Source organism: Apium graveolens, chromosome 1, assembly GCF_009905375.1.
Source record: "Apium graveolens cultivar Ventura chromosome 1, ASM990537v1, whole genome shotgun sequence".
NCBI lineage: Eukaryota > Viridiplantae > Streptophyta > Magnoliopsida > Apiales > Apiaceae > Apium > Apium graveolens.
This window is the reverse complement of record NC_133647.1, coordinates 168,438,830-168,447,171: the sequence shown is the minus strand read 5'-3', so window position 1 is coordinate 168,447,171 and position 8,342 is coordinate 168,438,830.

Here is an 8,342-nt window from a genome sequence, read left to right as displayed (position 1 = left end):
AGCCCACAATAAAAACAAAACAAGTCTTTTATTAATATCAATGAAATTAAAACAGATTACATAAAAGTTATTCATAAATCCTCATACATGATTGGACTTAGGACATATCTCTTTCAATCTCCCACTTTTACTAAAGCCAATCACTCTGGTATCTAATACCCATATTGTCTTTATGACGATCAAAGGGACTTTGAGAAAGTGGCTTTGTGAGTGGGTCTACTACGTTGTTATGTGTGTCAACTCTCTCGACGTTGACATCTCCTCTTTCAACAATCTCCCTAATCAGATGAAAGCGCCGCAGGACATGTTTGGAATTTTTATGAGACCTAGGTTCCTTGGCTTGTGCTACTATTGCGTTGTTATCACAATACAACACAATAGGCTCTTCAACGCTAGGAACAACTCCCAACTCAGAAACAAATTTCCTCATCCAAACGGCTTCTTTTGCAGCCTCACTTGCAGCTATATATTCTGCTTCCGCTATGGAGTCAGCCGTTGTAGACTGTTTGGAACTCTTCCAACTAATCGCACCACCATTCAGAGTAAACATGTACCCTGACATGGATTTGCTATCACTCTCTGATTGAAAACTAGAGTCAGTATAACCTTCTATTTTCAACTCAGATTCACCACCAAAAACAAGAAAAATGTCCCGAGTCCTTCGCAAGTACTTAAGGATGTTTTTCACTGCTTTCCAGTGGTCTTCACCTGGATTGGACTGATATCTGCTCGTCACACTAATTGAATAAGCAACATGAGGCCTAGTACACAACATCGCATACATGATAGATCCTATTGTTGAAGCATAAGGAATCTTACTCATACGCTCTCTTTCCTCAGGTGTCTTAGGAGACATTTTTTCGGAAAGGGACACTCCATGGCTCATCGGTATGAGACCTCTTTTGGAGTTTTCCATGCTAAACCTTTTAAGCACTTTCTGGATGTATGTAACCTGGGTAAGACCTATCATTCTTCTAGATCTATCTCTATAGATCTTCATACCGAGAATGTAGGATGCTTCTCCCAAGTCCTTCATGGTGAAGTTCTTCAATAGCCATACTTCATCGGTATATCATTTCCTATAAGAAGTATGTCATCTATATACAATACAAGAAATGTTACCGCGCTCCCACTAACCTTCTTGTAGACACATAGTTCATCTATGTTTTTGATAAAACCAAACTCTTTGATTGTCTCATCAAAACGGATGTTCCATCTACGAGAAGCTTGCCTTAAACCATATATGGTTCGCAGCAGCTTACACACTAGGTGTTCATTTCCCTTGGAAAGAAAACCCTCTGGCTGTGTCATATACACTTCCTCCTCAAGTTCCCCCTTGAGGAAGGCCGTTTTCACGTCCATTTGCCAGATCTCATAGTCGTAGTAAGCAGCAATCGCAAGCAAAATCCGAATTGATTTTAACAGGGCTACAGGCGAAAAAGTTTCATCAAAGTCAATCCCTTGCCTTTGTTTGAATCCTTTTGCCACGAGCCTGGCCTTATAGGTCTCCACCTGGCCATCTGCTCCAATCTTTATTTTGTATACCCACTTGCACCCAATAGGCTTAACACCTTCAGGCGCCTCAACCAGAGTCCATACTTGGTTGGTATACATAGATTCCATTTCGGATTTCATGGCACTATGCCATTTCTCTGAGTCAACACTACTCATAGCCTCATTATAGGTCACAGGGTCGTCATCATCAATAACTCATTGCCATTCTCAATGACAAGGCCATAATACCTCTCAGGTTGGCGAGACACTCTTCCTGTCCTATCCTACGAATGGGCTGTTCCATAGAAGGTTGTTCAGTATGAACATGTGTTTCCACTTGATCCGTAGTAGTTTGTGCTTCTTGAACTTCATCAAGTTCAATTTTGCTCCCACTGTTTCCTTCAAAGATAAACTGCTTTTCCAAGAAGGTAGCATGTCTGGAGACAAACACCCGATGATCGGTGTAAAAGTAATACCCCAAAGTCTCTTTAGGATATCCCACAAAATTACATTTTACGGATCGAGATTCTAGCTTATCTGGGTCAACTTTCTTGACATAAGCTGGACATCCCCAAATCTTAACGTGTTTAAGACTCGGTTTCCTTTCTTTCCATATCTCATATGGAGCTTGAGGAATAGATTTGGAAGGCACCTTATTCAATAAATATGCTGAGGTTTCCAATGCATAACCCCATAGGAATACTTGAAGATTCGCATAGCTCATCATGGACCGAACCATGTCTAACAAAGTTCGATTTCTCCTTTCAGATACCCCATTCAACTGTGGAGTATATGGAGGAGTCCACTGGGAGACTATACCATTTTCTTTGAGATAATCTAGAAGCTCTCCATTCAAGTATTCACCACCTCGATCTGATCGAAGAGTTATAATACTTTGTTTGGTTTGTTTCTCCACTTCATGTTTATATTCTTTGAACTTTTCAAAGGCTTCAGACTTGTGTTTCATCAAATACACATATCCGAATCTAGATCTATCATCTATGAAAGTAATGAAGTATGAAAAACCACCCATGGCTTGCGTAGACATTGGTCCACATACATCTTTGTGTACCAATCCTAGCAAATCTACAATCCTCTCTCCATGTCCACTAAATGAAGATTTGGTCATTTTACCCAATAGACAAGACTCGCATGTAGGATATGATTCAAAATTAAAGGGGTCAAGTAACCCTTCCTTATGCAATGTCCGCAGTCTATTTTCACTAATATGACCTAGCCTACAATGCCATAAATAGGTCATATTTTCATCATCTCGTTTTCTTTTGTGAGTTTGTTCAATCTGAAGTAAATCATGCTCTACGTCACATACATACAGACCATTATTTAAAATACCACGTCCATAAAGAACATAATCTCTAAGAATGGAACATTCATTATTCTTAATAATAAATGAAAAACCATCCAAATCCAACATAGGAATAGAAACAATATTCCTCACAATAGAGGGAACGTAATAACAATTATTCAAAATAATAGTCTTGCCCGTAGGCATATGTAAACTAAATGATCCTACAGATATGGCCGCAACCCTTGCTCCATTACCCATACGTAGAATCACCTCATCTTTTTCAAGAGTCCTACTTCCCTTTAGTCCTTGCAATGAATTGCAAATATGAGAACCACAGGCTGTATCTAATACCCAAGTAGAAATTTGACCTAGTGACATATTAACTTCGATCATGAACATGCCTGAATCAGAAGCGGTAGTCTCACCACCCTTCCTCTTCTTCAATTCTGCAAAGTAAACCTTGCAGTTCCTCTTCCAGTGCCCCAACTTATTACAGTGAAAACAAACAGCTAAATTAGGACCAGTCAACTTGTGAGCATCTAGTATGCTCCGGAGTGATAGTGCAGAAGACATAACGAATATAGTAAATCTGTAAATGATAAACACATAACAACACTTAGCAAATATTCAATTTCATTTCAAAACACTATATGAATCGGGTCTTTATTCATAAGTGGCTCCCACTAGTTTATCTAATTTATACAATCCCCTAAGTGAAAATTAAGCATTCATAATGCTAGTGGGAATAGGGATCCTACATTCCATCACACAACCTCGGCTGTAGCACGAAACGTCATGTGATGTTCAATAGGCAGACAACTCTTGTCAATTACATCTTATGTTATTCCCTAATATAACTTTAGCCTCTTGAATAATTGAATCATGGCTGTGGCACGACAAACTCAATATTCTAAGTCAAGTCTAACCCAACATTTCGTACAATTGAATCAGTCTCCAACGGCCCACGGCTGTAGCACGTAACGACCTTTAGATTCTAATTCAATGTACACATCTCTATGTAACAGACAAGTATTTTTATTTCGAAATCAAAGCCCTCGGCTGTAGCACGAAACGACAATGATTTAAAAATAAGAACCACTTTCTATCATGTTGGAAGACTATGACCGGCACAAGCCCGTTGTGTCATTGGCCAATTACTACTTCATATTATTTAATTTTAGAGGGATTATATTACGTTACAATCATAATCATATTATAAAGAGATTCTTCCTTTTAGATTAAATATTTCAAATCAATAATCGATAATCAGATGATTCCCAGATCGGGTGGAGCATTGTCAAGAGGCGTCACTTAATAACCCTTTCTTACAGATAGAAATCTGAGAAACAATTTCTAATCAGTCATAACTAATCCATGATATAACTTGTAAAAATCATAATTAATTCATACAAGCACATAAAATTCTGAAATTTTTATCACAGATCTATATGCATACAGCCTATGCTCTGATACCATTGTAGGATTTTATCTATCACGGAAGCATAGTAAAACAATTTTACACATATAAAATCCATATAATATGCATACAGATCGTAAATAAAATCAAGGGATCGATTTCTAACCTTTAAAAGCGATCCAAGAACAACGAGCGGAGATCCTTAGCAGCTGCTCCTCAAGTGTGAAGCACTCCACCGGTATCCACCAAGAAAACGATGTAATGAAGGAGGAAGAGGTGGAGAGAATTAGGGTTTTGTAAATCTTTGGGTTGAGGCAAAAATAGGGTTTATAATGGTATATTTATAGGCAAAATTTTCAGCTGAAAATTTCCCATAAAATATTATTATTATTAAGCCTTTATTATTCTCACTAATAATTAAAACACCTTTTAATTATTAATTCTTTTTCTAAACACTTTAGAAATAATTCTCTCTCTTGATTTAATTTTCAAAAATTAAATTCTTAATTAATAATATTAAGAACTTTTCTTAATTAATTTATAATCAATTAAATCTCATTTAATCAATTATTAAATTTGCCAATTAATCATTTATTTCATAAATAAATAATTATCAACCATTATTAATTAATTCCTCCACCATTAAATCATTCTCTTTTATGATGTGACCCTGTAGGTTCAATATTAAGCCGGTAGTAGAAATAAATAATAATAAAACTATTTTATCATTATTTATATAAATTCTCTAATTCATTAAATATAATTAATTAATTAATCATATTTATTCTACATCGTGAGGGATACTTCTCAGCATATCGCGACTATCCGGATAATACGAATTCACTGCTTAGAATACCAAGAACCTATTCAGTGAATAGTTACCGTACAATTAATTCCTTCTACCCTGCAATGTCACGATTAAATACAAGGTATGGAACTTGTGTCAAGCTTATCTTATTTAATCACTTGCTTTCCCATTCACTATGCTTAGTTCTATTTAATGTAAATTAGTGGATCAGCATTGAACATTCTCTTCCTTCACTGGAAGGGGTAGATCCTTTATTGATCATACACTATCTTTGTGTACAAATTCCTATACCCAGTAGAGCCCTTATAATTGTCCCTGGAGACTAAGAACTAAACCAAAGCATAGTTCAGTGTACACAAGATGACTATGATGACCTCAATCTAAGGATACTTGTACAACTATCACTATGTGAACAACTGCTGACACGTGAGTGAACTCCATCAGTTGTTCAGCTGTGTGAGTCATGTTCAGTGAACTTATTCTATAATAAGCACCTATATACTAGCTATAGTGTCACCACACAAATGTTTATGAGAACAGACATCCTTCATAATGAAGCAAGCATAGTATGTACCGATCTTTGCGGATTATTAGTTACCAGTATTAATCCTACGACCGGGAACTATTTAAGTTTAGAGTTATCATCTTTTAGGTCTCATTATTATGATCTCATCATAATCCATAAAAAGCTTTACTCTAAACTGTGGTACATCTTATTTAAACACTTAAAATAGATAGAGCCCGCAATAAAAACGAAACAAGTCTTTTATTAATATCAATGAAATCAAAACAAATTACATAAAAGTTATTCCTAAATCCTCATAGATGATTGGACTTAGGACATATCTCTTTCAGTCTTAATAAACTGAATAATAATTAAAGTACGAATAAACGAGATCTAGGTTCAACAGGAACGAAAACGAGCATCCAAAGTTACAACTAATTCAAATAATCACAAGTTGAAAAAAGATCTTCTTTTTCGGAGTTGTTCTGTGCTTCTAGGTCTTCTCCTTGGTATCCCAATCTTCCCGGATGATGAAAACCCTTTTTTTTAAGTATATATACGCCTCTAGTGGACCTGGACCCTTAAAATCGTCAAATTCCACTCAAAAAAGGTTTTTTCAGCGAAATCAGCGACCAGCCGCGCCCTGAGCGGCCACTCAGCTCTCCTGAGCGGCCGCTCAGCTCTCCTGAGCGGGCGCTCAGCTCCTAACTGGGAAAATTTCTGATGAATCTTGTTTTGGCCATAACTTGAGTTCTACTCGTCAGAATTAGGCGATTCAACTGCCCACGCGAAGCTAACGAGATTCTCTACAACTTGACAATGGCCTTGGCTTCCAAATATGATCACTTTTTTATCATATTTCCTTTAAAAGCTCTTTTCTTCATTTAACTGATACCTGAAATGCAATAACACAAAAACACATCAAAATACCAACAACTTGAGTCCAAAACACCAATTTAAGCTTGTAATAAAGCATTCCAAGTGGATATAAAATCCACTTATCAATGATATATGTCAAATAATTTTTAATAGTAAAGTATAAATCATACATATGTATATAAATAGTCTATTCTATTTTTTATTTCATATAATTTAATATTATATTTGACAATTTCATTATGTTGGGGGACGGTGTTAAATTGATGACAAATAAGAATATATGATTATGTATCTATATATGTATGTGTGTATGTATGTGTCTTTGTATTTGTGTATGCATATACATGTATATGTATGTATGTATGTACGCATTAATTTATAAAATTTACCCCCGATTTCTCAATTTTCTTCAACATAATTCATTTTTTAATCTCTGTGTCTAACAACGATGTAAACAACCTATGAGATGGCAGAAATATATGATATATGTCATAGAATGATTAATAGTGAAGTATAAATCGTACATATCTCTATAAATAATTAATTTATTTTTTTATTTTATTAAATTTAAAGTAATATTTCTCCATTTCATTACGTTGGAGGACAAGGTTAGATTGATGACAAATAAGAATGTACAAGTATGTATGTGTGTGTGTGTGTATGTCCTTATATTAATTTATATATATGTATATATTTATTATATGTGTGTATGCATGTATGTATGTATGTATGTATGTATGTATGCACATATTAATTATACAATAATGGATAATTTTTAATAAATGAATGAAGAGATGAATTACATATTATATAGATATTAATGTAGGGTATAATTGTCATAAAAATTAATTTGCTTAACAAACCCCCCTAACGATATTAACAACCTATGAGACGACGGGAGTATATGATATATGTCAAATAATTATTAATAGTAAAGTATAAATCATACAAATGTATATAAATAGTCTATTCTATTTTTTTATTTCATATAATTTAATATAATATTTGTCCATTTCATTGTATTGGGGGACGATGTTAAATTGAGGACAAATAAGAATATATGAGTATGTATTTATATATGTATGTGTGTATGTGTGTGTCTTTGTATTTGTGTATGCATATATATATATGTGTGTGTGTATATATGTATATATGTATGTATGTATGTACGTATGTATGTATGCATTAATTTATAAAATTTACCCCGATTTCTTAATTTTTCTTCAACATAATTCATTTTTTAATCTCTGTGTCAAACAACGATGTAAACAACCTATGAGATGGCGGGAGTATATGATATATGTCTTAGAATGATTAATAATGAAGTATAAATCGTACATATCTCTATAAATAAATAATTTATTTTTTATTTAATTAAATTTAATATAATATTTCTCCATTTCATTACGTTCGAGGACAATGTTAGATTGATGACAAATAAGAATGTACGAGTATATATGTGTGTGTGTATGTCCTTGTATTAATTTATATATATGTATATATTTATTATATGTATGTATGTATGTATGTATGTATATATATATGTATGTATGTACGTATGCACATATTAATTATACAACAATTGATAATTTTTAATAAATGAATGACGAGATGAATTACATATTATATAGATATTAATGTAGGGTATAATTGTCATAAAAATTAATTTGCTTAACAAACCCCCCTAAAGATGTTAATAACCTATGAGATGGCGGGAGTATATGACATATGTCAAATAATTATTAATTGTAAAGTATAAATCATACATATGTATATAAATAGTCTATTCTATTTTTTTTATTTCATATAATTTAATATAATATGGCGGGAGTATATGATATATGTCAAATAATTATTAATAATAAAGTATAAATCATACATATGTATATAAATAGTCTATTCTATTTTTTTATTTCATATAATTTAATAT